Here is a 26,972-nt window from a genome sequence, read left to right as displayed (position 1 = left end):
CATTTTCTTTCATCATAAAAATAGGTCTAAGAACACAAGAGAAAATGTAAAATAAAATTACTGAAGTTTAGTCTGATCCATGAAATGGATTCTGATATGATTAAGTCTGTATTTCCAATCAGTCATTTTGAAGACCCTCATGACAAAATCTAGAGGAAAATTTACATACTTAAAATGGTATGCCATTGGAGTTGAGAGACCTATACCAAGACAGTGATCTGGGTAGTTTATTTTTGTCTCTTGTGTCTTGACCACGTTTTGAAAATTAAGTGCTGAGCACCTGGCCGGGCTGCCTCCATGGAGCTCTTGCCTCCTCCCGGGATGGCTCCGCGCCTGCCATAGCTGTGGGCAGCGTCACTAACACTCACCTTGTCCATGGCTGACTCACGACTACTGCATCTGCTGAGAGGTAAGTAAACTGATCTTTCTTGCCTCCACAGTTCCTAGTTCTCCTAAAATTGTGCAGATGACTCTTGACTATTCTGTGCTGAGGTATCGTTCATCTCTTGTTGAAACCGAATTATGGTGCAGCCGGGAACACAAGCCTCATACAGCTAAAGGAACAGGGGAGGCAGTCAGGATTGTGGCCAGGGAGACTCTGGGGATACTTGTTTGGTCCCCATCACTGTCATTTCTAACAGGGGAAGTCAAGTCTCTTAGGACTCCTCCAAAAGACGTAACCATTGTGAGTTAGGTGATTTTGGCAATAATGGTTAAGATATGATATGGAGATTTCTGTGCTATGCAATCCATCATTAACTAAGGACCTAAATTCTGCAAATGTATCTCCTAAGTGTTGTGCTTGCTGTCAGTAGTCGCACTGAAAAATTTTACTAGTGAGTATAACTTATATATTTATTTTTTCTAATAGCTTATTAGCATGACCTACTTGCTGCTTGGTTTCCTAAAAAATTGTTTAAGAAACTCATTCTCTAAAAATCCATTTTAGAACACTTCGCTTAACTATTTACTTCTTTGATAATATTTAAATTTTTATTTAAAGGATGTCAGGTCTTAAGAGAGCTGTTTAACAACTGGCACTGCGTTGTTGTGTCCGTGCATGGATACCAACACATGTGCCCAGCCAACATTTTTGTGCGTATGCATGTGATTAATGTACTTGGGATGTTTCTGCTCATAACTGGACTGAACCTGGTCTGACATATATTTCAAGCAGACTTCTCAAAGAAAAGAGGAGCCTGGTGTGGGGGAGAATGCACAGAGTCAGGCAGTTTACCTTCATCTGACTTACAAAAGTCTCCAGAGATTTGTTTTATTTTGACTATGATGGTGAAAACAAATTCACTGCTCATGCAGGTTGAGATCTTATCAGACGAACCTTAGTACAAAGCACATTTTACATTCAAGCTATGAACCCTTGAAAACAGAGGCTTATAAGGACATTACTGTCAATGTTTAGTGTTGCAGTAGAGTTGATGCCAGTATGGTTGGTTAAAATGATTTGTTTTTAAAGTAAAGATTTGGATCTGTTTTTACACAGTAATGCCTTGAAAATAGAGGGAAAACATTACTTAGGATGAGTCATAAAAGTGCTTTAAAAATGCTATTAAGATTTAAGGCATAATGTAGATCCTATAAATCTACTCTGCATTCTTTCACTAGGAATGGCTGACTTTTATAAAAACTAGGGATTGTAAATCAAGAACCTAAATAAGAGGGGTTTTTTGACATGTAAATACAGATTATACATTAGCTGAGCCCTGACTTGACTGCCTCTTGGTTCCACAGGGAGCACACAAAGTAGGTGTTTATTCTCCTGAGCAACAGTTTTGCCTTGTAAAATCTGGTAAGCGAAAATACAGTTTATCATTCCTCTGGGGAGAAACTTTTTTCCTAGTGATTTGGGAAGGGGATTTTCTTGCTCTCACTCAGTCCTGCTTTTCTGCCTCCCTGTTTGTTCATCTCTTGTTTAGGATCGTGTGTGTGTGTGTGTGTGTTTTGAGGAGATGGCATTACTTCTGAAAGCACACCTGAAGGTCTCTAAATACAAATATTAACTAGAAGGATAACCCCCTCACCCCCATGAAAGCAAACACACTCAGGTACACACGTTCACACACACACCCTTCCTTGTCCGTGTACACAGGAAGAGTTTGCTCTGTTTCTGAAGTTGTTTTCAGAGACAGCTTCCATGCCAAACTATCTTTCAAAATCCAGTAGATGTCCTTAGGAAATGCCAACAGCCTTCCATCGTGTTATCACGAATATATTTGACCATTTGCATCTTTGGCCTCAGCTTAATTTGTTTTCGCCTCGTACCCCTGTCTCCACGCCGTAACTCATACGGGGCAATCTTGCACAGCGAATACTCCCCTGCCCCTCCAGCTGCTTATCTGAACAGAGACAGACCTGGCGCTCTCACAGCAGCCAGCTTACTTAACCTTATCTGCTTTACGCTTCTATATTTAAACAAGGAGGGCTCTTTGTCGCTGAACTAATATAAAACATAACTTGACTAGATGCCTGACTTTTAAAGAAAGGGCATCTATCTCTTTTATGTGGCATTTCAAAGAAGAAGGCATTTAATAATGCTGCAAGACAAAGAAGGGAGTCTGTCTTAATGTACAGCTAGCCGTCTAATGATTAACTTCTCTTAATACTTAATCGGTTTATGGTAGAAAAAAGCCCCACAACAATGCCATGGCATGGTTCAGCGTTGTGCTAAGCAGTTTGCTGCACTGTCTAGAGTGAGACAAAAGCTGTATGCAGCTGTAGTGTATAATATCCTTAAAAAAAATACATGCAAGCAATACTCAAAAGCGTTTAAAAGAAGATGAAGAGGACAGCAGTGAGCCTCCACCTTGCAGGAGAGAGCGGTGGATGCGGACCCTGACGCCCTTGCGCACCTGAGATGTTTACATCAGGCTCTGCCACCTCCCCGGCCCCTCCGTCCCTCTGTCGCAAGGCCAGTGTCCCGCTCGTCCCAGCCCCGCTGCAGACCTGCAGGAGACCTCCTGCTCGGCAGAGTAGGGACAGTCTGGTGGCTGCCAGCGGTTTGGGAAAGCAAAAGGACTGCTTTTGCCCCCGCCACAGTGGGAAGAGGCGTTACCTGTGTGGGAAAATTCTAACTTGAGAGTACAATGGGAATTTAATAAATTTTCACCATGACTCTCTAAGCCAACCTTATTGCAGACGCTTCCTTGCATATATGTTGATTTGTACAGGGTAATAGTCTCTTTCCTTTCCATGCCTACTTCCTGGAGAACCAGGGAAGTTTATTTATCTTCTAACTGCTATAGAAATTGCAGATAAACTCACCTTCAGCCGTCTAAGCTTGGTTTGTGTAATTCCCATCTCATAAGAGGAAAAAAATCCTGCCCAAGGTTTTTACATAATAAAAAACCATTTTGCAATTGTAGTCTTAAAGTGCATCAGCTAAAACTAGGGAGAAAACCCTAGGAAATTGTTACAGTGGGCATGACTTTTTCATTTATGGTGATTTTATCCTTTGCTTCTCCTAAAAATAAAAATTTACACAAGGTAGCTCTCACATTGCCTCTATTTACATAAAATAGAAATCACTTTTTCCTTTCTTTTGGCATTTTTTTTTTTTATGTGAGTTTCACAGCTTAATTGCTATGCCATAACAGTCAGTACAGTGTAACAGCATGGAATGCAATGTCCATGTCATTGCTATCCCACTGGACTAGAGCACTGCATTGGTCTGTATTTGTGAGAAGATGCTGCTGAATCTGTTCTACCCTCAGCTTAAGAGAGAGAGAGAGAGAGAGAGGTGAAGTCTTCACCCTCTGTCCTCCTCCTCCAGAGGTAAAATACCTTCATATGTCCAGTTTCCTTTTATGAAAGCTTACTGCAAATGAAGAACAGGGTGTTTTGACTCGTCAGTGTATTTCCAGTTAGTTGAAAGACCCTATACTGATTTCTCATGAGGATGGTCATTATATGTATTTTCAAATTAAATTATTTAAAAGTGAGGTAGTTGTGATAAAAAGTATTTTTTTGTCAACTGTTAGCAACTGCACTCAGTAACTTCGTGCCCACAGTTTATAATCGCAGAAATACTCAGCATACACCTTCTGATGTAGTCATGATCCTGGAAATTCAGTATGCACTCTCCTTTCAAAACAAAATGAAAACTTCGAGCTGAGCACCCGTCGAGAGAGATCCCTTAGTGGTGATTTGAATGGGTGTTCTCTGGGTAGAAGACATTATGCACCGTCTGAGATCTGTTCACATCTCAAGTGCATTGCATGGGCCACCCCAAAGGGCAGTTTGGCCATACTTGCCATGGATTTCCTGGGAGGGAATCCCAGCCTTGTGCAGTCCCTGCTGCCATCTGAAATTGCCACTTAACTCTAGCCTGCTTACATTTTGGCCTAAACCTCTTAAGAGGTATGTGAACTTTTGTGAACCCAGCCTGCGCTCAGGACATGGGGCTCTGATTATTAAACACTTCTTCAATGTCTGTAACAGCTTTCACCCAAAGACCTTAGGACACTTGAATGCACTCATGATTAACTGCACACTCTGCACTCTGTCCCAGTAGAAAACACCTGGTAAAGCCATGTCAGCTCTGAATATACTTTCCCAACATGAGGACATGGTGGAGAGGGACCGGGACTGAAATTTTGTTTCAGATACCTCAGATGGATCAGCAGTTCTGCTTTTCCAGCTCTACGTTTTGAGTGGCTCTTTTCTATAGCATGGTTTAAACCATGCCATAGAACAACCAGTCCAAATTCTGGAAAAATACAGATGCCATGTACATCTATACAATATACAACCAAATCTGTTTGATGATTGTACAGTGAGATGAAGGCCAGTCCCAGGTTTAGTGTACCAGTGTATGGAGTTGAAGACCTGGTTTCCAGCATTTTCCTTTCCCACTGCAGGATTTTTGAGGGGGAGAAGAAAGCAGTTCTGCTTCTCTGTTTCATACATATTTTTACTGCTTTATTAAGCTGTAATTGTGTTTGGAACAAAGAAAATGTCCTACTGCAGCATATTATGCATAAAAATGCACTGAAGAGTGAGGTCTGCCCCAGTGTTAAGGTAGTGGTGGCTGGGTCGATGTCACGGATAACCCACGTTCAATCACTTCCACTGACTTATGTGGCCATCTCTCAGCAGAGATCTAGAAGTGAGTGCAGTGTCTGCATTAGCTCCCTTACCTTGCTCTAGGGTCTTCCTGCAACACAGAGAAGTCCTTGCCAACCTTTTGAACACCAAAGCCATATGAGTCTCTCCTCCATACAGGTGGTGTTTAGAGAGAGTTTGCTTTGTGTTTCTTTTTCCTTTATTGTTTTTGCAAAGTTGCATCTGTCCCACAGCCCAAACTGCAGGTGAGTTTGCTGTCTGTGTAACTGGGTTTTGTGTCTTTGCATATATCTAAAGGCAAATATCAGCACTGTTCCTTAAAAGCCTTCTATCTCCTTTTAGTCTTTCAGACACAGCTAAGCATAAAACCACAGATTTGCATAGCCAAAGACTTCTGCCAGGTTTCTTATGTGGCTGGGATTTTATGGCAATATCACACTTAGGTGTGACTGACAATTCATAAAATCCCAGAAGTTAGAGGTGGAAAAGACTGTTAGGTCACTGGCTCCGTTTCCCTGCCAGGGTGGGATATGCCACAGGTGTTTCTGCTCTAAGGCTTACAGAAGTGCTGTGCCAGTGGTGCTTGTCATTAATTACTGTATTTGTGAGCCTAAGACTAAATCCTGGTAATTCTGAGCACCACCTTCTTACAGCAGTGGGAGTCCCAATAGCTCAGCTCTTTCCAAACTTGGGACATCATGATTTGAAACATGATCTCCTGTGATCTTTTGTCCAGAAGAGTAGAGGACAATAAAGCACACATATGAGCTGGGTTATTCACACAGGGCATAGTGTCTATAGATGGTGAGATTTTGACAGCTAGCTGTACCTACTCAGTGTGATAACAGTCTGGCCTTGCTTATTTTTAAATCAGGGAGGAATTTCCTTTTGCTACAGGGTAGTTCATTCACAGTTAAATGTGCTCTTTCCCTCCTTAGTAGTTTAGTGCTGAGCAAATCACTGGGGTCTTTTATTATGATATTTTCTTCAAAAGATGTTTCAAGCTATTCATTACTAGCTAGCTGTTACAACATTTTGCTTGACCTTGTACGAGTAGGTACTTTTTTTTTATTTTTATTTTTTAAAGTAAGAATGAAATTCTTTTACTATTTTACGAGACTCTTAATGTATCTGACACAAAGAAAATCGAATTAAAGCAAATAGTAACTCAGTTTTTACCACAATATGAAATCCTGTTTGCTTTCTGATTGCACATCAAATGTTGACATTAACTAGCAGATATGCCACTTCCATGCCAGGGTTTCATTCTTGGAATATGAGATCAGGCTGATTCTGTGAAAATAAATATTAAAGAAAACATGCTCAATAAAGTGCTCAGCTCATAAAGGCCCAGTGCTGAGAAGTCTGGGCAGCTGCTGTCACCCCCACTGAGGCTCTCTCAGCTCCCACTTTCTGAGTTTTGCATTACAGTTGTATTTTTGCAGGTAGCCAACATGATCCCATTTCTGTTTAAAGTTACATGACTTCAGTTTCCAGTTTCCCTCCAACACTGTATTTTGAATGAGCTCTTTTCTCGATACTGCAAGTATCAGTTCTTTTACTATTTTTCAGCTGCTTCCATTTCACGATAACCTGGCACTTCCTTGGCTTGTTTTGTTACAAAACTGGAGACTTGGTTTCTCAGTGTTGTTTCCTTCTCTTTTTCAGCTTCCTCAAGTTCCAGAAATGACCCTATAATTAGACCCAGCATGCTGTGGGCAGACAGATGTACAGAAGTTAAATGTGGCACACGCTCTCCTTGCCTGATCTTCAGAAGATGTTAGAACATAAGAATCTAATGTCAGTGTCCCCTGAGCTCTTGCCTATAAAGCAAAGAATGGTTCTTGGTGAGGTAAGTAATAACCAAATGCAGCCTTTGGCTGTAGGTGAAGACAGTAACAGACAAGTTTCATTCACCCTTTGGTTATCACCTTTGAATATGTCTAGTTGGATGAAGTGGGCCCACTTTCTATTGCCCCCTTCTCTCCAACCCCTCCCCAAACGGACAGAAAAAGCCACAAAGTTGCAGAGAATTGAGAAAGTTAGGGAATCCTGTGCAGGCACTGACAACATTGGACTCACAGCCGTGTAGTAAACACCATATAACGAATTTTAAATTTTATATTCCTATAACAACAAGAGGTTCTGGACAGGAAGAGGCTCCATAACACCAGTGTGCAATATTTGTGTGTATCCACTCCATCTTTTTTTTGAAGATTTCCCAAATGCAGACTTAATCTTCAAGGAGCTTCCCCGCATGTAGACCTGCCACACCTTCATCGATGCTGTATGACTGTCCTGTGAACCAGATCCTTTCAAGATCATGGTCTGAGGAAAGACTAGATGAAAACAGGTAAGTGAGTAAATACCTTATATGAAGAAAAAGCAGAGGGAAATCTTCTTCCCTAGGGTTACATTTAAAGCTGAATAGGGAGTTCTGGGTTGAAAGGTTAGGGAGAGAAATTATTTCTGTTTCAAATGGAGCTCTTGTTGGAGGGAAGTGTTGAAATGGGAGCGCTTTGGGGCTAAGAAAGTTCCTGTGCTCAAGTAAGTGGTAGCTGAGAAATTACTTTAAATAATTTCAGTAAAACCAGTGAGCAGGGAAATTAATTTCCTTTCAAAATGATGTGGTGGAAAGGCAAAGCCTTGGGTTACAGCTCAGACAAAAGGAAAAGGTAAATGCTTTGCATTAAATGCCTTGTGCATTTCATACTTTTACAGACATCTTTGAAATTTATAGTGTAGGTGCACTGGTTCGAAGCACGAGCTCACCTTGATTAACCTCTCATGTAACACAGGCCTTTGAATCTGACCCTGTAATTTCTGCATCAGGCACCTCTCTCTCTGAGCTATAACATGTTGCTTAGATATCCATCTAGTCTTGACTGGAAGACTGCAAATAAAGGAAATCCATCACATCCTTAGGTAGCTGTGTTTAAATCACTAAGATAAGCCTGTACATCTAAGGCTTTCCCTGAAGACAAGAGAGCAACAAGAATTTGCTGAAGGGGCCAGTACTCGTGGGAGGGTAAGAGGCTGCAGATCCAGCCATTATTTTCATAAAGCTGAGACATGGGGAAAATGCAAAACATTGTTCTAGTTCCAATGCAACATGTGTAACATTGTTCTGCAGAGGACTTAACATGAAATGTATTCTTCAAAAAGTTAAAGGGCTTTGAAAGATCAATGGACTTTGACTCATTAATTATTTGGTTTTCAAGGCTGACACTGGTTGGGTGACTGGGCAGTAATGCTACCGTGAGAATAAATTAAAAATGCCTTGGGAAAAGGGAGGTGATGCTACCTGTGAAAATATTTTTTTTTGTTGTTTTTGTACTATCTGATTATGGGTCATATTTTTCTGTCCCAACTGATAAAAAAAAATGTTTTAAAAATATTTCACTTATGTTTTTAGTATTTGGGAAGCCAAATTTGGTTCATATACAAGAGCCTTAGGTAAAATTTAAACCCAATTAGAAAAGAACAAAGCTGTCTGAAGTGACACTACATGGAATATTTTTATTTTGTGTTGATAACCTCCAAATGATGTTACTCCCTCATAGTGATAAACATGTACCCAAATTTCAGTTTTATTGTTGTTTCTAGCAATATTTGTCAAAAACTATATTCCCAGTTTCTCAAACCTGAGCATGGAGTTTCAGCTGGACTAATTTCAATAACATCAGACAATATACTTTCTATATTATTTAAGTGATTTAGTTTTTACCAATGTTTGAACAAGGTGATGACCTATGAACCATACCATGGCTATGTATCTTTTTATATAGATCTTTTGATATGTTTTAACATATTAAGGAGGTTTCTTGTCTTTCTGTGTCTTCTTTTTTTTTTTTTTTTTTCCCCTTCATCTCCTAAATCTTTACTGTAAGCCTCTAATGTTCTTTCTTTTTTGCTTCATTCATTTTATGTCTCCTACTTTCCTTAATACAGGCCTCCTGTTCCTAGTGCCTATCAGTCCAATTGTAAATCCCAGACAAAAATAATCATTGTGGGTGGTTCCTGGGTGCAGGAGAGCTGGGTGGCATCAGCCCAGAGTTGAAGCTGCTGTGTGTGGGGTGGACCTCAGCTGGTGTCCATTAGTGCTCCTTTGGTGGAGCACTTTGCTCTGTTTTCATTGCATTTCACAGAGAAGGGTTTCTATTAGGTACGTGCTCATGAGGTACTTATAGAGTTCAGAAATACGTACCTTAGAGAGCTCAAGAATAAAAATAGGATTTCCTCTGAGGTGACACATCTCTCAAAATGCCTTTTTCAATGACAACACAGCCTTTGGACACCTGATTTCACTTGGTATCTGAACAGAATTAACTTGTATATTTCCCATTCAATTTTTTCATGTCTTTTATTTGTTGTTGCACCAGTGAGATCTATGGAGTTCAAAGTAGAAGATTTTAATCATTGGGCTTTAGGGTGAAGTCAGTTCCATCTTCTCATTAGATTTTTTTTTACCTGGGTTAGCCTTCCCGCTGATAGTTCTTTAGTTTCTTTACCTTCTGCTCTTTTTCCAATTACAGACATCTAAAGGAGATTTTGAGTATTTAAGATGACTGAGGTAACACCTAGGTTATACTGTTTCATGTGTTTCTCTGTTTCTCTGTTTATCTAGACTGCTTCAGCATTACGTTTGCTTTCATGCTATAGAAAGAGCCTTTCCATATTTTTAGTGCACCTTATGAGAGAATGGCAAATATTGTTAAATGACTGCACAGGTCTTTGAAAGCTATTCTGGTTAATTTATCTACAGAAGTATAATGAATCTGAAAAACATAAACTTCTTAGATTTAGGAAAATGTCTTTCAAGGTTAACAAGTTTCCCCCCCGCCTCTCCTCAGAAAACTACCCAGACAAGCACTCTAGTGGGTTCTTGTTTCCTCACAGAAGTCTCTTAAGGGGAGCAAGTGGGTCATCATCAGGTCAAGAGCCTTTGGTTATGAATGCTACCTTTCTTTTGCTTGAACGGGTAACCACACAGCCCTGCATAATGTTTGGTACAGCCTTGTGTCACCAGTTGTTAGAAATGAGGTAACGTGTTTATGGATGGAGGCATCAAGTGTGTGGTTCTATAGCTCAAAATTTTATGCAGTGCATTCTTTCTCCCTGCCCATCCAAAATTTTGTTAGCAATGGTACAGAACAACTTTGTTAAGGAATTAGAATGTGCTGGATTTGTTTAAGGGCAATTATGTCAAATGTGGGTAAAAGTACATTTTAAAAAGCTTCTGAATAATGGACTAGGACAGTATATCTTATCATTAAAATACTTAATGTGCCTGAGGTTAAAAAAAAATAGAAGATGAAAACTGCTTGGGTATTTCTGCCATGAAGACCAATGTATCTTAGGGAGAAAAGATGAATAAGAGAGATTGGAAAGTAGAGTGTCATTCATTAATCTATCACCATACCTCAACTGTTTTGGATGTTCTTAATAGAAATTATATAGGATGTTATCTGAGGATATACAAAATACCAAAATACATAAGAAAATTCACTTTTCAGGTACATAATATAATTAAGTAAATATATTTATTTAGTAGCCTAGTTTCAGAAATATGGACTAGACACACTAGTCTGTGGTAGCTGCCTACACCAATTTAGTACAACTGGAAGAATTTTGTCTGCTTAGAGTTGCTCATATGCAACTTTTCTGAAATTTCTATTATTACCACTACAATACTGGAAATCATAAAAGACTTAGGTGATTTAGGACTCCTATGCATAACATACTAGTACATTAAAAGTCATCATTCTTAGATCTCACTGCTACTTAGACTTAGCCAAACTGGAAGTGAATGAAATATAATTTTTGCACACAATAACAGGAATGTGCTCTACTGAGCATTTGGCTACAAAAATATACACTTCAAGGAATCTATTGTACCAAAAATATAAAGAGTTTCCATTTTTAGCAGGTAAAGAGGAAAAAAATAAGTGTAGATTACTGTCCTATGGAAACTTCAGACAATTGTTCTTTGAGGTCAGGAACACACTGGTAGACTTCTATAGTTACCAGTACTGTTTTCTATGCAAGACTTTTATGTGAAAAAACTTTTTAAACTACACAGTAGAGATGGGATTTATTGCACCAGCCATTAACTATTTAAAAGTTAGTATTCTATACCAAACTAACTGTGTAGGCAAAGGAAAGAAGTAGACACCAAGTACCAACTCTTCCCATCTACTCATAGATGGCTGTCTGAATAGAGGGTGGGCACTCAAGTCCTCATTAATCTCTCTTCATGTATGAGAAGCAGAGGACCTACCATGTTGTTAGGCAGAGCATTGGAAATATGAAGTAAAATGTTTATTTTCCAAAAGCAATTAGGTGCTAGTGAGGTCTTGCCTGTTTTGAGCACTGCTTCTAAAGGAACTGGCTAGAGTTTGGCAAGTGCTGGCCTATCCAGCAAATGACGATATTAAAAAATAAAAGCATTGAATTTGGAAGGCAGCATTCAAATAACTCCCAGTGGTTTCTAATCCATATCTTGAAAAGGACCCCAACTTTATGCTGCTTCTATAATAACATTAACAGAGCAAAGTAGATTAGTACAATCTACTACAACCCAGTATGTCCAATACAACCCTCTGACATCCAGGTCCCTTCCAGACCACTTTGCAAGTCCAACTTAATTATTAGCTTATGTTAAGAATTCAGAAGCAAATTTTACATGGCCTCCATCTACATTAGGCTCACTGTATTTTGGGTCTGTTTTCCTATGCCCTGCTTTGATCTCTTGTTTTATTTTGATTGCTTCACAGGATATCAGTAATTATTATGGAAGCAAAATGAAATTAAATCAGAGTTTTTCCAAAAGGTTATAGGAAGTATGGACTCATAGCCTAGGAAATCTTACCAAATTCAAGTCAACTATCCAGCCTGTGACCACAGAAGTGTTTTAGGAAATATTCTTTCATTTTTCTTAATTTTATATATCATGAGGTGCTTAATAAGATACCATGTGTAATGCTGAAGTGACCTGCTTCTACTTTACAAGTGCAATTACCTAAACACAAGTTGGGTTTTGTGCAGTTTTCTGCTGGGACGTTGAGGAGATGGCAGGTGGTAAAGCAGTCAGTGCCAACTATTACAGCACTGCCCTTCTGGAAAGTGAAGTTGAGGTGAAAAATGTGACCACATCTCTGGGTCACCTTTCCCCTCCGAGCCTCCCACACTGGAGGGAAGCCTCGATGTTCAAAGGCTTGCATTGTACCCGTGGCCTTTCTAAATAACATAAAACGCACTCTGGTTCAGTGTGGGTGGGCAGTTAAAGCTAAGGTAAACAACCCGCATTGCCAAGCGATATTTTTTTAAGCAGTAGGCAAGATGCATTTCAACAGATGCGTTTCAAAAGGAATAACCACAAAGATACGGGAAACACCTGCAAGCCTTTGTTCTATGGGACTCTCTCCAGTGGGACCCGATGGGAGTGCAAAGCCCACCTGTAACTTCTCTGCAAAGCTGTTGCAACAACATCTGGAAGGCAGGGGAAAAAAAAAAAAAATGCACCTATTGATCAGGCATGTTTTGTTTGTGAAAATGAGCATGGCTGTACACAATAGTCACTGAAAATGTGAATGCAAATTGCCTCCCTGTTATTAGCGGGGGATGGTGGGGTACAGAAAGGGCCAAAGGGGGTGGTGGTCCCCCAGAACAGCCCAGGATGTCACACCTCCACCCAGTTGTGTGACACAGTACCGGCTGTTTACCTAGTGTGTTTTAAGATCTCAGCCTCAAGATTTACTTACTTACATCCCCACAGGTACAGCTGATTTACAGATATCAAGCTAACAGCACATTTTTGTCAAACAAACCTTGTCTTGGCTAGTTTCATTTGATGTTTTGAAAATATTATCACTTTGGTTGGGGAGGAAACAAACTTATTCTATAGGAACAAGTAACTTTATAAAAGAAGTTTATAATCATTCATAGATTAAGGACAGAATGGAATATTTGATTTCCTGTCTAATACAGGTCAGACTGCACTATTTCACAAAAGGATATATTTTAGAAAGACATCCACTTTTGCTTAAAAAATTTAAGTGATGGGGAAACCATGCATGAAAAGTTCTTGACTGACTGCTATGGAGTAAAGGTCATCACCTTATTTCCAGTTTCAAGTTATGTAGCCTCAGCTTTCAGTCTTTCAGTCTTAATATGTATTTTCTGATAAATTGTAAAAAAATCCTCCAATATCAGGTTGGGTTTTTTATCCATTTCACTCTAGATTAGGGTCTAGAGAGTGGCAGGTCACCTTTGGAATTTTAAATAGATCTGGCTTTTATAATAATTCCAAATTTTCTGGAGGTTGTATTATTCTTTCATTTGTCTTTAGCCTGTATCCAGTGTTTCAGTAACAGAAGTAGTACATACAATTTGTCCAGATGAGGTCTTTTAATTTCTTATTCCCTCTACATTTCTTTATAAACTTGCCCCTTAGTTGTAAGATGGTTGACACCTTCCCAGCTGATGAGCTGCTGCTGTGAGGAGCAGCACAGTGGTGAGGCACAGCAGTGTCTGCTGCAGCCCCTGCCTCAAGGAGAAATGAAAGGAAAACAGCCCCTTCTCCCTGCCCCTCTGGATGTCTTGATCCTCATAAACACAGCCAAAGGTAAAGAAAATTAGAATAAATGGGATTGCACTGAAGGAGCCCTTGTGCCCACAAAGTGCATCCAATGCTGTCAGAGGGTTTGACTTAACTCATCTACATCTGTAACAACTTAGGAAAATACTACGGTTACGTACAATACTAGTTAATGTCATTGCATCCCTATAAAACCCATCACAGCAGTGGTCTGAAGTTGTGGCAGTAATACAGCTTGGAGCTGTAGAGGTCTTGGACCACATAGTGTGTTTGTTTTGTCAAAAACCTTTTCCTGGACTCTAGCTGCAGGCTCTAGCAAGTATATGTGTCATATTTTACTAGCATGCATGGCCTCTCTCTCCCCAGGATCCAAGCAAACTGGAGGTCATGTAGCTCTGATCGGTATGGGAGTGTTTCTAAGGGAAAAAAAGCTACAGAGAGAATGGGATAGGAGTGGAGTTGGGTTATATTTTCCTACAAAACCAGTATGTAGTCATACCCCCCAACAATAAAAGATTATAGTATATACAAAAATACAACCCTGGCCTGCATTGGCTGAAGCTAGTCTGCATCTTTATAGGCTTAAATGAACACCTGAAGGAAAGACTCTTGGTTGGATAGGACCCAGCTTGGAGGTCTTGTCAAAAACTTACTGTACATATTTTGTCATCATATAGAATCATTTAGGTTGGAAAAAACCTTTAAGACCATCAAGTCCAACCACTAACCTAGCACTGCCAAGTCCACCGCTAAAACATGTCCCTGTGCACCACACCTACATCTCTTTTAAATACGCCCGGGGATGGTGACTCCACCACATCCCTGGGCAGCCTGTTCCAGTGCTTGACAATCCTTTCGGTGAAGAAATTTTTTGTAATATCAAATCTAAACCTCCCCTAGAGCAATCAAGAGACACTGATCTGTTTTCTGTGTCTACTTAGACTCAGATCTATTTACTTTGGTCTTTAAATAACCTCTTGTTACTCTTTAGGGGGGTTTTCTTAGTCTTGTAGAAATGGAAGGTGACTGGGGTTCTGGCTCACATACTGTGAGTGAGATTTTTTTCAACATTCTCATTATAAGATCTTTTCAGAGATCATGACCTAGAAAATAACAGGCTTTACTTTTGTTATAGCTCTGACTGACAGGCTGTAACAAACCCATCCTTTCAGTACTAAACTGGGTAGGTTTGATGGAGAAATAATTGCAAGGTAATAAATAGGGAATCCCAGGATGCAATCTTTAAAAGTTTGCTTTTCACAGAAGTGCACTGTAACACACATCATTGAGCTTCTACTGTTTTATATCTGTTTTCTCAGAAAAGAAAAAAAAAAACACCTCCTCCCTTTATTGGAATAATATCAAAAATACAGAATTAAAAAGCCTAGAGACCATCTGAGGCTGAAGTGATGTTTACAAACCCTGGGTTTTTGATAGGTTTAAAAAAAAATAAGATCAAATGTTTAACCACTTGAAGTTTCCTTCCATGGGTTGTTTTCATAGTGAAAAATTGACTTAGGAAAATGGCTCTAAATGGCTCTATAGTGATATTTCATTGTAAGAAAGAAAAGAGAAGACAGGGTATGTGTCTGCCATTCTAGGACATGGGTTCAAGTCATCTATTGTGATTTGTTCAAATATTTTTACCGTCCTACAGGAGTCAGAGAACTTTTCTTCTGACAGTGTGCTCTCTCAGGCAGCCTTCCGACTTCTCTTATATTACAAAGAGAAGAGGTGTGCAGTGTTATGCACCTATGTCCCATAATATAGTACCGAAGTTGCAGTCCAGAGACTTATTTCTCAGATGGCAGAGGTGAACTAAATGTCCCAACAGTAATGGCACATTAGTCTCATCTTGCTGTCACTCCTGGGATGATGTAACTATCTGTAATGTTACAGTCGGTGTTACACGCCACAACAAAAGCAAATCAGAAAAGAATAATAATTCTAGAAGCATGATGAAAAGACAATAAAAGGATTAAACAATTTCTTTGTTTTTACATTTGGGAGATTGTTCTCAAATTGTAGTCAGTGATACAATAGAGATCCACCCTGTCAGGGAGAAGAAAGAGTTACAGGGGACAGTGCTCTGGAGAAATGTTGCTTTGCCTAAGGAGGACTAATGTTATATTAACACAACCCTGAAAGTCTAATGGCTGCTCTTCTGCTTTAAGTACAGTGGACTTACTTTGGTTTAGAAGACTGTAGAAAACAGCAGATTTGTGCTCATTATGCTACTGATAAGCAGAGAAGCTACTTAAAATGTTTTCTAAATTCTTTTTGTCTGACAGGTAAGTGATTACTCTTTTTGGATTAATGAACCATTAATACAGGCTGTCGCTGCAGGCTCAGGTTCTGTTCCTTTCCTACTGGCAAGTTTTAGCATGTTACAAGTATGCAAGTGCCAAAACTGTCTTTTTCATTTTCTTGGTGTCACACCGTAAGGTGCCGGAATGCCACACAAACAAAACACATCCCATTGCTGTCAAAAGCCTGTCATGCTGGTACTAAAATCTGGAGCTATAAAAGTAAAGGTCATTTCTATCTTTTTGCACAAAAAGTTATGGTTTTCAAATGCATTAAAAGATCCTAATCCATAACTGGAGCTGAAATAAATACAAAATAAATACTGAAGATGACAGCAGCACCAATGTAAAATAGCCAGCTACGCGCTGGATTTTGAATCGCGTTTGATGGAGGTCTAGTTTTCTAATAACCTGTGTCTGAGTCTCATTGGAAGTCACGCATGGAGACCACTTGCCTTTTTCCCTACCAGCAATACTTCTCTTCTTTCAAGGATGACAGGCCAATAGCATCCCAGGGCATGCTGAGCTAGTGCCAGCAGTATTTCTCCTTTGTGGATCAAATAGCAGGAATTGGAATGAACCTTCCTCAAATTCTCTTTCAGGATCTCCTCCAGGCAAAACTTTGAGGTTTGCATAACTCTGAAAAGTAATCTGACTTTGCTTTGGCAATGAAAAAGAAGGCTTTTATCTGTGCCAAGCAAAAATATATTTCTTCATAGTAACATTTTTCATTGCTAATATGTCATTTCTATCTTCCCTTTTTTCTTTTTTTTTCCCTCTTGCTGTGATTTTTGCCTCTTTTAAGGACATTTTTACATATACATATGTTTCAGGCATGCTGAGACAAGAGTAAGGTATTTGCAGTAGTTTATCAGAAAGCATGAATTTGATGTGGTCAGACAAAACATTTTAGTTAGTGGTCTGAATGTGTTGTTGAAAACTGAAGGATGATATGAATAAATGGAAAAATCAATTTTCCTTTTTTTCTTGAAGTACTCCCAGAAGCCTCAATAAGGACAATCCAAAAAAAAAGAAAAAAGAAAACAAGAATGTCACTTTGTAATTAATAGATAGAAATGTGGTTTTGATACAATGTAGTACATTGCCAGAATAAAAATAAAACAGCTATCATCTTCATTTTTGATCAAGGCAAAGAATCTTTGTGACACTTTTAATTTTCTCCTGTGAAATATTATTTTTAGTTTGTAGCCCACTACAGCCATAGGGATGTCAAGATGCAGTACCTTCTGCCCTTAGAACTTTGTGCTAGCAGTTACAAGAAAGCATAGTTCAGGACCTACAAGACACTTTGGGCAGTTTCAAGAGACAGTTTGTGTCTCAAAGGTGGATATTTATTTACTCAAAAAAGAGATAAAGTTGCATGCATGTCTTCTCAGTTATACAGCTGTGGCTGCTTCTTGCAACAGTTCTTGTGGGATGTTCTTTTGAAATTCTTGAATGTAGTGAGCTCCATAATGATAATCTCAAATTCCTGGTGATTTTCTAGTGTTCTGGTGTGTTTTGAAATATCACAGATATGCCTTGCCTTTAAACTATCATGCTCCCCTCATTCATGCTTTAATCTGTTTGGAAGAGGAAAGAGAAAACAGTCTAGCTGTACATTATGTATTTAAATCAAGAAATGTCAGAGGGGCCATACAAAGAGGGGAGCTGCTAAAACAGGTTGGAAAGAGGTCAGACTGGATCACATCTATCACTAATTACAGCTTTAACCATATACAGGAAAATCACTAAGGCGCAATGTTGGCAATGCACAGCTTTCATCGCACCTTTGTCAACTCTGGGGGTGATGGAGTACAGGTTGTAAGTCCTTGATGTTAAATATGGTAATTCCCCATGGAGTTGAAGTTAATAATAAAAAGAGGAACAAGGGAACACAATGTTGAACAAAAGGGCCAGGTTGAAGTGATTTATTGGGAGGGCTGAATTTCTCATTACTATGTAATGGAGAAAAAGTTTTTAAAACACCCGAAGTTTTTAGGCTTTTTATGGTTAGTGATGAGTGCTTTGCAGTAAGATGAGTAGGCGGAGGATGTCCTTGTCTTACACGGTATAATTATTCTGTAGTGAAAAGCACCTATTCTATTCTGTGTGCTCTCTTCAAGCATTTATTCTCTAATCCTTCTCATAAATTAAGAGACAGTAATCATCTACTGCTTTTCAAATTTTCCTGTTCCTGTTTGATGTCATCGTGCTTAATTCATCCTTTACACCAGGGATAATCCTGTCTTGCTTTTTTTAGTGCTGCCCCTATTTAATCTTCTTAATTTATGTGATGCTCTGATATTTGTTTAGAACTCTAAAACAGATACAAATAGTAAAATGGAGACATCACTGAAACAAAGAGAACCTCTGTTAATAAGAACTGGAAAGTAATCTTCTTTCTGTCTTCTCTAAGGAGAACACATTCATGAAGAGAAACTGTGTAAAAAGGAAAGGGTTCACTTTGTGTTAGATTGTTTTTTAACGAGAAAATGGAACCCTGAAACAGATTTCTGGTATCTTTTTTTGGTATTACGTCACAAATACAAGGCATAAATCTCCATACAAAAAAATGACATGATCTAGAACAATTAGATTTCGTTAAATATTTTTTATTAAAACGAGTATGTTTTCAGAAACAAAAGATGGACTATTTATTGACCACACAAGAAAAAAATCATCTCTTAGTTTTAACTCTCCAACCCATAACAACATCAACTGAATTAAAGATATCAGTTAAAAATAACTTCTCTATATTTCCCTGCAACCTGTCAAAACGTAGGATAGGCAGCTGGATCTATTATTCAGAAGATGATGGCAGAAGGTACATTTAAATGATCCTCTCTACCACAGAGAAGTTGTTGTTGATTGCACCAGTGACTGTCTTGTGATCCTTGTGTGGTCATTATATAGGAACATGCCTGCATTCCTGAAATTAATTCCTTTATGCATACTCAGTGTCCATGCATATAACTTTGGTCATTTAATTAGACCAAAGTAGCCATTTTTTCACCTATGTAACATCACCACAGATGAGTTTGCAGGCGGTCTGGTGGAGAAACTGTGGGCAAGATTTATCATTTGCCGTTTCTCATCTGAGCTTCCTCATTTGAATGGCAAAAAACCTCAGGCTAAACAAGGTCATTTTATGGGAGTTATAAAACTCTATCCCAGTAAAGCAGATTAATTGTTCCATCTCTTCTAGACCATGACTGTCAACTGAATTTATTGTAACTGTTCACTGTTGTGCCTTCACATAACAATATATGAGAAAGGATATATCAATTGAGTTTATCAGCAGTATTGTTGGGAGAGGCAGAGTAATATTCCTCTACACAAGTCCCTTAAAGGAAATAAATTCATCTGCCAAAAGTGCATATTTAGCTGCAAAGATTACACTGATTTTAGGTTGTTATTCATATGAGCTTTGCTGGTTAGGCATGGATTTCTTTTCTGTCTTCCTAGCCAGTAAAATTGTGCCAGAAAAATTTTTAGGGTTCAGACGGGATCTAAGTGACATATTTCAGTTGAATGATCTCAATTAAGTTTATTTGGATGCTTAGTTACCTTGAATTTTCCTGGGAAAGAACTTAAAAGTTTCCTCTGTCCTAAGTCACATTTAAATAATCCAGGACTGTCATTCAGCTCTTTCGGGTGTATTGCTCACCCCGACTGGAAAAGTTTCACACAGCCTTCTGTCAAAAGCATATGGAGATAATACAGTGGGAAGTGGAATGATTAGCAGTAATCAGCCTTTTTCAGCTCTGCTGAGAGTGGTACGATTCCTCCCCCACTGGAGCTACTCTGCTCACGACAGTCAGAGTGCCTGACTCTCAAAGTGCTGAGCATCTGTGATCCCATTGACTCACTTGGTAATATAAATCCTCAGCTGTCCCGAAATCCAGTGTTTGGAAGTTATTTGGATGTTAAATTCCTGATGCACGGGTTATGTGTCTGGTTTTGTTCTCCATGAAGGCCACATTTTTGGAAGTCAAAGGCACAGGTTTGTACTCATGTAGCATAAGCCACCCAGCCCATTAACCCAGCTTCATTTATTTGAAAGTCTTCCATTTCCTATGGTCTCAGTAGATTTTCTCTTGCCTTTTAATTATCAGCTTTCTCTCATTCAACAACCAGAGCACAGTAGGACCTTCTTTCCTCTCCTATCACTAAAAATGAGGTGTCATTCCCAAACCTTTCCCACTTCATGTTTTCTCAAAGTCATGCCTCCATCCGTAAACTTCCCTTTGCACATGAATTTGCTCAAAACTTGGGACCTCTTACCTGGGCACTGCCTCTTCAATGAGGAACTGGTCTCTGTGCTTTGGAGCAGAAATTTATCCTAGGGATGGAAAAACACATCAGGGACTGAAGGGAAAACCTCTTCTGCTGGCTGGCTCCAGAAACCCCCACTGAGCTGGTGTCCCCAGGCCCAGTCACCTTGGTATAATGGTATTTCTAGGTAAACCACAGCCTTGTGTCTACTCCCCACCTGTTTTATGTCCAGGGACCATTACCAGAGCCTAAGAGGCTGGTCAGCTCCTGGCTCACCACTGGTGCAATCCCCTCAGGGCTGCTGGAACAGGCCCAATCTGAGATGGATTCACTACTGTGATCTTCTCCGTGAGCATCTCAGCCACAGCCAACGGCTCTAATATTGCTTCCTCTGGGTGTTTTGTGCCTAACCCTTCGTTATAGTGACTCCTCAATAAAGGGTTAAATCAGCATGTCTAATGTTAGACTGAGTGTATTTATCTTAGGCTAACATGACCACAGTTAATAATCATACTGTAATTGAAACTTGCCTTTGACATCACCTCCCGACTGACTAATTGGATTGTGTCTAGTTATTCTCTCTCACCATTTTTTTTCTATCTGGTCTGATCAGCCTGAAAAGTAACTCCCCAGTAGTATTAAACTAAAACCAAATTGACCTGTCACAGAAACCAAGGCATGAGTTCAATTTTTACACTAGAGATCTTCCTGAACAAGTTAAGTAAATGAGGTGAAAGTTTGTGCTTTGGTGCATGGTGGAGTTCAGTGAGTTCTTGAGTCACCCAGGATTTTGGAAGTCAGTTTTGCTGTTGCTTTGCTTTTATCATAATTATTTCCATGAGGACAATATGGGTTTTAGAGGCTTCCAAATCTGAATGTTAACATTATATTCTCTCACCATATGTAAATGAACATACGAATTGTGGAATATTAAAATTATGTTCTTGGAGTAGTTTAGAGCATATAACACACTCTTCATAATGCTATTTATAAATATATAGAGAAAAGTGAATGTCTCAGTTAAAACAGCCAGCTGACTATGTGGCTTACAACATATAAAGCACTTCTCTCATAATGTTTGCATTTGTGGGAATATTTTTTCTTCCACTTTGTCATGCACTGATTTTAAATGACTGATCTCTTGCACGATAGGCTATGTGGCTGTGATACAGCTGGCAGGCAACCTAAGGCATTCTTTAATTTTTAAATAAATAAGTTAAAATAACAGTGATTGAAACTGTAGCTATATTAAACTTGATATAAATAACCTGACTTACATTAAGACAGCTATAACTTTATAACTTGAATTCACCTATAGATTCTGTATCATTTCATCCGTTATTCTAAAAACATTTATAGGGAAAACATACTAGCTGACTAGCCATGATTTTTCTTGGAGGGACAGAAGAGACTTTTTGTTCTTGAAGTCACCTGTTAATTTCTTTAAAGAGCGACAGGACATCATGTTACTCTACATACACACAGACTATCTTAATAATATAGAGATCAATTTCAACGCTGAGTTTATTTTTTCCACTACAAGAAGCACGTGATATTTCCACTAAACACCTGCAGGAATTCACAGCTGGTGTAAATCAGCAAATTTCCATTGACTCCTTTCTTGATGCAGTGTAACTTTAGGAAGTGCCTGGCATCATTATCAAAAGGGTAAACAAGAAGAGATCAGCCAGGATCCTCAGACCCAACTAATTCCCTGTAACTTCAGTGAGGCAGCATCATACACACTATGGAGAAATTTTGTGCAAATTTATCTTAAACAACTCAAAGTGTGTTTTTTTCCTTACTCCAGAAATGGTATAGCCATCTCATATATGCTAGAGAAAGAAAAAAAAAAAAAAAAAAAAAAAAACCAAACCAAAACCTTGAGTAATATATATTACTTAACACAAGTGCTATTCCAAACATGCTGCATAAATCCATGCTCCTCATCTTAGCAGCTGAAGCAATCCCAGTTCTCCTGGGAGAAATGGAAGTCTTGGCTAACCCTACCGTGTCCTGCACCTCCCACTCCCACCCTTGGAGTGGGGTGAAAGGATTTAGGAGAGATTTACTGTGGAAACAAGCCTAAGTCCATCTATTTAATTCCAGAGCTATTTTTCTTTTTTGCAAAAGGAAAGCACACAGCCTTTCTTTGTACACCGCTTTGTGATGTGAAGCTTCTCTTGATTAAAGAACTGTATAAATGCAAGACTTTTGCACCCATGTCATTGACTGGTTATGCTGATGTTCCATCTGCTACTGTTCATGCTGAGAATTTAAAGGGGCTCCACCATATGACATATTTGGGTGCTGTTAGATTTATATCTGAGTTTGTTTTAGGTTGAATGCTACATTCCTTTGAGTCCTGTAGTGCCCTTCCCAGCACCATTTGTCCTTCTACAGGTAAGAAGTTATACAGTAAAGGTCCATGGACACTATCTTCTAAATCATGTTGATTTCTGTCTCCTAAAACAGGCTGAAGACTTGGCTTAAAAATCACCTCTGTTATATTCTTTATTAAAAAACAACTGGGCTTACATATATGCTCTCTTATTTGAGTGGAAAAATATAAAGATGGTCTGACTGATTTTTTTTCTGTAAAAGTTATTTATTTCCTTTCTCCTCCATTGTTTCATGCAGCTTCTGGAATCTCTGAAGACTGTGTACACTTAACTGCAGTGGGCAAATACAATTTCTTCCCTTAATCCCTGAAGCTCAGCAGCTATGGTTTTTCAAGCACCTGGAAGGCAAGAACAGGTGTTGTCATTTTTCTTCAACACGATTTAATTCTTTCAGAGTTATTAATAACTAGAATGGTAGATTTCCTTCCTTGTGTTCTGGTTTTGGTTTTTGTTTTGTTTTGGTTTGGTTTTTTCCTCCAAAGATTCCAAAAGGTCTCAAATCATGCAAAGTTTCAGGAGAAACTCGTTTTTTCAACAAATGCAGCACTGAAGGTATACAAAAACAACTCCAAAAACTGTAAGATTGGACTTTTAGACAGATGGGATGCCAGATGGCTATTTTTTTTTAAAGTTGTCATGGGTAAAAGAGGGGAAGGGAAGAGAACTAAAGCTCAGCTTCAGATGCATCTTTATCCTGCTGCATACGAGGCTTTGAAAAGTATGATTTACTGATCTCACTGTAAGTACCTGCACTAATTTTTGCTCCTGTATAGCAGAACTAGTACGTACACAAGCAATGCAGCTACTTTCATCCTCTAAGAAGGATAATTTATAGATTAGGACCTGTAGATGACTTTATTATGCAGTCACCAGCTTTATGAAGCAGACCCTGCTTTGACTAACCATGATCATCCCATGGAGACATCTCACAGAATGATCATTAAAACTCCTAGTCTTTGGCCAGTCGCCATAAAAGTTCTTTGTCACACAGTAGGACTATGGTGCTGTCTAACTAAGCAGACAAGGATTTCTTTTCTACATTATTTTCCCTGTTTTGTTGCCTCTGGCAAGCACATTGCTGTTGACTGCACACCTACAATCTTTAGTAGAACTTGATATGCTAAATCTGTTTCATGTTCATCTAATCTGTGCCATGATTAGTATTTGCAAGAACAGTACATGCCAGGAGTGAATTAATGTTTGCATAAAAGACGTAAGTTAATCAGAACTAGGCAAGCTCAAGGCTACCAATCTGACTTGGCTTATTGACAGTCTGTTAATGTAAAATGCAGTCCATTTTAATTGTTAAATATGCTGATCGTTCTTTCCAATTCTCATCAAACTAAATCCAATTTTAGAGTAAAGGAATTAAGTCAACTTAACCAGAAATGGCAGTACTCCTATTTTAAGCTGTGGGTATTCCTAATCTTTCTCTCTTCTTATCATTTGTATATCCTCTTCCATGCTTGAGACAGTAAATGCTGTAGGAAGCATCATAACACAGCACACTGGCTACTGCTCCTGCTTTGCTCTAGACTGATCGTGTGATCTTAGCATGTGCCCCTACACCTGCACAAAGATATTCTTTTTCTGCAATACTTCTGAGAAATCATTCTCTAATTCTTGTTGTTGTTTCGGAATTAATATTTAAAGAATCCCAAAATTTGTTGCACTGAATATGGCAGCCTAAATAGTTATAAATTTTGTGAACTTCACAATAACATCAGACCTGTTTGAATGTTTGGATGCCTTACAACTTGCTACAGTCAAGTTTAGGACATGTTCTTTGGTGCAAATCCATTAATACAATGATAGGAACTATTTAGTTATAGGTACCTAGAGCTATTTCCTTTTTGGACTACAGACGTTAATAGTAATTGCAAAAAACTAAGTCATGTCTTTAATTCGTTGTAAAAATAAAATGCTCCTCCCTACCTTTTAATAACATGATACCCTGTGCTCTTTCCAAAGTTCTATAAATGGTCTTAAAAAGAAAACCCTGAATCTGTGACATGTGGCGGGTTCATTTAACATCTGGAAGTACTCTCGTGGCTGTCTTCACTTGCTTTCAAGACAGTGAAAAACTATGCTGTATGATTTCTTGATATTCATACAAGGAGTGAGTAGTAGCATCATTACTAGTAAATAAAAGATTAAATTTTCTACACTGGAGATTAATGTTTTAAAGTTTTGATTTGGGCATTTCCTGAGGGCCTGTTACTAATGCAGAATGTTAGGAGCTATTTGTTTGTACTTTGTAACTAGAGGAGGCAATCTAATGCTCATTAGGTAATCTTTACTGGACAATTTCTGCTGTATTTAAACTGAATAGTACCCTTATTACATGCTTAGTTCCATTTATTTCATCCGTTAAAATTAGATATTTCCACTGTATTCAAAAAGCATCCATGTTCCTGGCTAGCAAGCTCTGTATTTGAATCTGGCCATTAGAAACTGTTTCTAAAGCAACTTTTTTTACAGTTTACTATTCCCATCTCTTCTGTTCAGGAGCAACTGTTCACCATGGCTGCGGCACCGGTCCCCCACATCAAGGGAAAGAACACTGTGACAACTATGATTTTAAATAAAGTAAAAAAAAAAAAAAAAAAAAAAAAAAGCCATACAGGTAAGAAAGTAAACATTCAAAAATTTCATTTTATGTAATAAAATCTAAAGATTTTAAAAGCTCCATGTTTAAAGGGCCCTTAACATGTTCCCTTTAATAGTGTTGGGGTTTTCTTGTTGACTGTGGTCACTTTTTAGATCTTCCTTAATTGACTTTAAAAAAAAAAAAAAAAAAAAAAAGAGACTAAGAAAACAGAAAGAAAGCAGTAGTTCTGGGCATTTTTAACAGTTTAATCCCCTCTTTTGACATTTGCCATGTACTCCATGGATTTGTAGTCTACTGTTTTAGACTGCTGTAGTGAAATACCAGCTATACAGAAGAAATAGGACATTAGTGTGGTCACAGCTATGTGCCTTGAAGAAATGGCTGGAAAAAGCCAAGCACTTTCAATTAAATATGTGAAGAAAACAAATAATTATTCAGACACCTTTATATAGAAAATGTCCAGGGATTTACACAGAAGACACTGAAAGAAAGTGTTTGTGTCCTTTTTGTTAAATTCAGGTTTTAAATATCTTTTTTTTTTTTTTTTTGCATTTTTCAGCTAAACTAATAAATACAGAGGAAAGTGAAAACATTCTTTCTCTGCAGGTATTTCAGGTGAAAAATCTCCTCTGCATTTTAATCGGTATGCTTCATTCACACAATGTGCACTGGCACTGCAGCAGTCACCTGCATCTCCTAGGAGCTCCTTTTCACATGGTCATTCATATAGGTATCAACTCTAATTGTCACAGATAAAAGGTTGGTAGAAGACTCTAGCTTTTTCCTAGATCCTGCTAGGACAAAATCAAGAGTACAGTGCTTAATAATTATGTACTCTTGGAACAAGTACCAAGATTAACTCAGTGAACTAGAGGATATTGAAGCATAGGAAAAATTACCATGGGCATAAAACAAGCTTCCAGATGGACTTGACTTTCACAGCTGTGTTCTGAACATCCTGCTCAGACAGGCTGCTGGACACGTTAGAAACGGGGTGATGACCCTCAGCTGATTTCACAACGGCCATCAGATCCAGCTGATGCTCTCGTGTTATAGTTTAAGCAGAGACCAGAAGATGGCAGCCTCCATGTTGTGTGACCAATATCTAAAATAACAGAGACTTCCTATTTATCTGTGAAGAGTTACAGCTTTCTATACTGAGCTTTTTTTCTCCTGAAGAAGCCACAATGAGCAGATACAGTAGTAGTGTGTGTTAATCCCATAGTCATCTGGAGACCTTGCCATACTGTCAAATACAACAGACTTCACCAGATTTATGAAGTATTTCTTCCAGTAATTCCTCCCAAAATGGAGGTAATGGTGCTTCAGGATATCATGACCTACACTGTGAACTTAACTCATATCATTACTGAAAGAAGTTTGTTTGTAGAGATTTTCTTTGTATTTTGTATTCCAAACAAAGGAAATTATTTGTCATTTTCTTTCATTGCAACATTTTCTTGGAAGATTCATTTGTATATTTTTACTTTCTTTTTGTTTGTATGTTCTCTATGAGGCACAGAAGAAATTTCAAAACAATGTATGAACCAGGCTTTTCCTTCTCAATGTGACATGCTAGTCTTCAAAGGACTCTCATCTACGTGTACTTGGGACTGTATTGCTAAACTAGAATTATTTGGAAGTGGCCACAGATTCAAGGATCATGAGTTTTGGGGTGTCTCATTTGATACAAATGG

General features: G+C 38.6%; 2 long non-coding RNA genes across 2 annotated transcripts in view; one reads left to right on the top strand and one right to left on the bottom strand.

Annotated features, from left to right (window-relative positions):
* The first annotated feature begins 276 nt into the window (after positions 1-276).
* LOC116960651 lies at positions 277-23,011 on the top strand. The gene is made up of 5 exons (XR_004406499.2): positions 277-409; positions 1,750-1,807; positions 6,748-6,931; positions 7,296-7,432; positions 22,903-23,011. It is a non-coding gene; the product is annotated as an uncharacterized LOC116960651 (long non-coding RNA).
* Positions 6,265-26,972, bottom strand: part of LOC116960652 — a 100,786-nt gene continuing 80,078 nt past the window's right edge. The window contains exon 3 of the long non-coding RNA XR_004406500.2: positions 6,265-6,372. This is a non-coding gene — a long non-coding RNA (uncharacterized LOC116960652). The remainder of the gene's footprint in view (positions 6,373-26,972) is intronic.

Source organism: Tyto alba, unplaced genomic scaffold, assembly GCF_018691265.1.
Source record: "Tyto alba isolate M040663 unplaced genomic scaffold, T.alba_DEE_v4.0 Super-Scaffold_1, whole genome shotgun sequence".
Lineage (NCBI taxonomy): Eukaryota > Metazoa > Chordata > Aves > Strigiformes > Tytonidae > Tyto > Tyto alba.
Note: the sequence above shows the minus strand (reverse complement) of the source record. Positions and strands in the feature narration are given on the sequence as shown.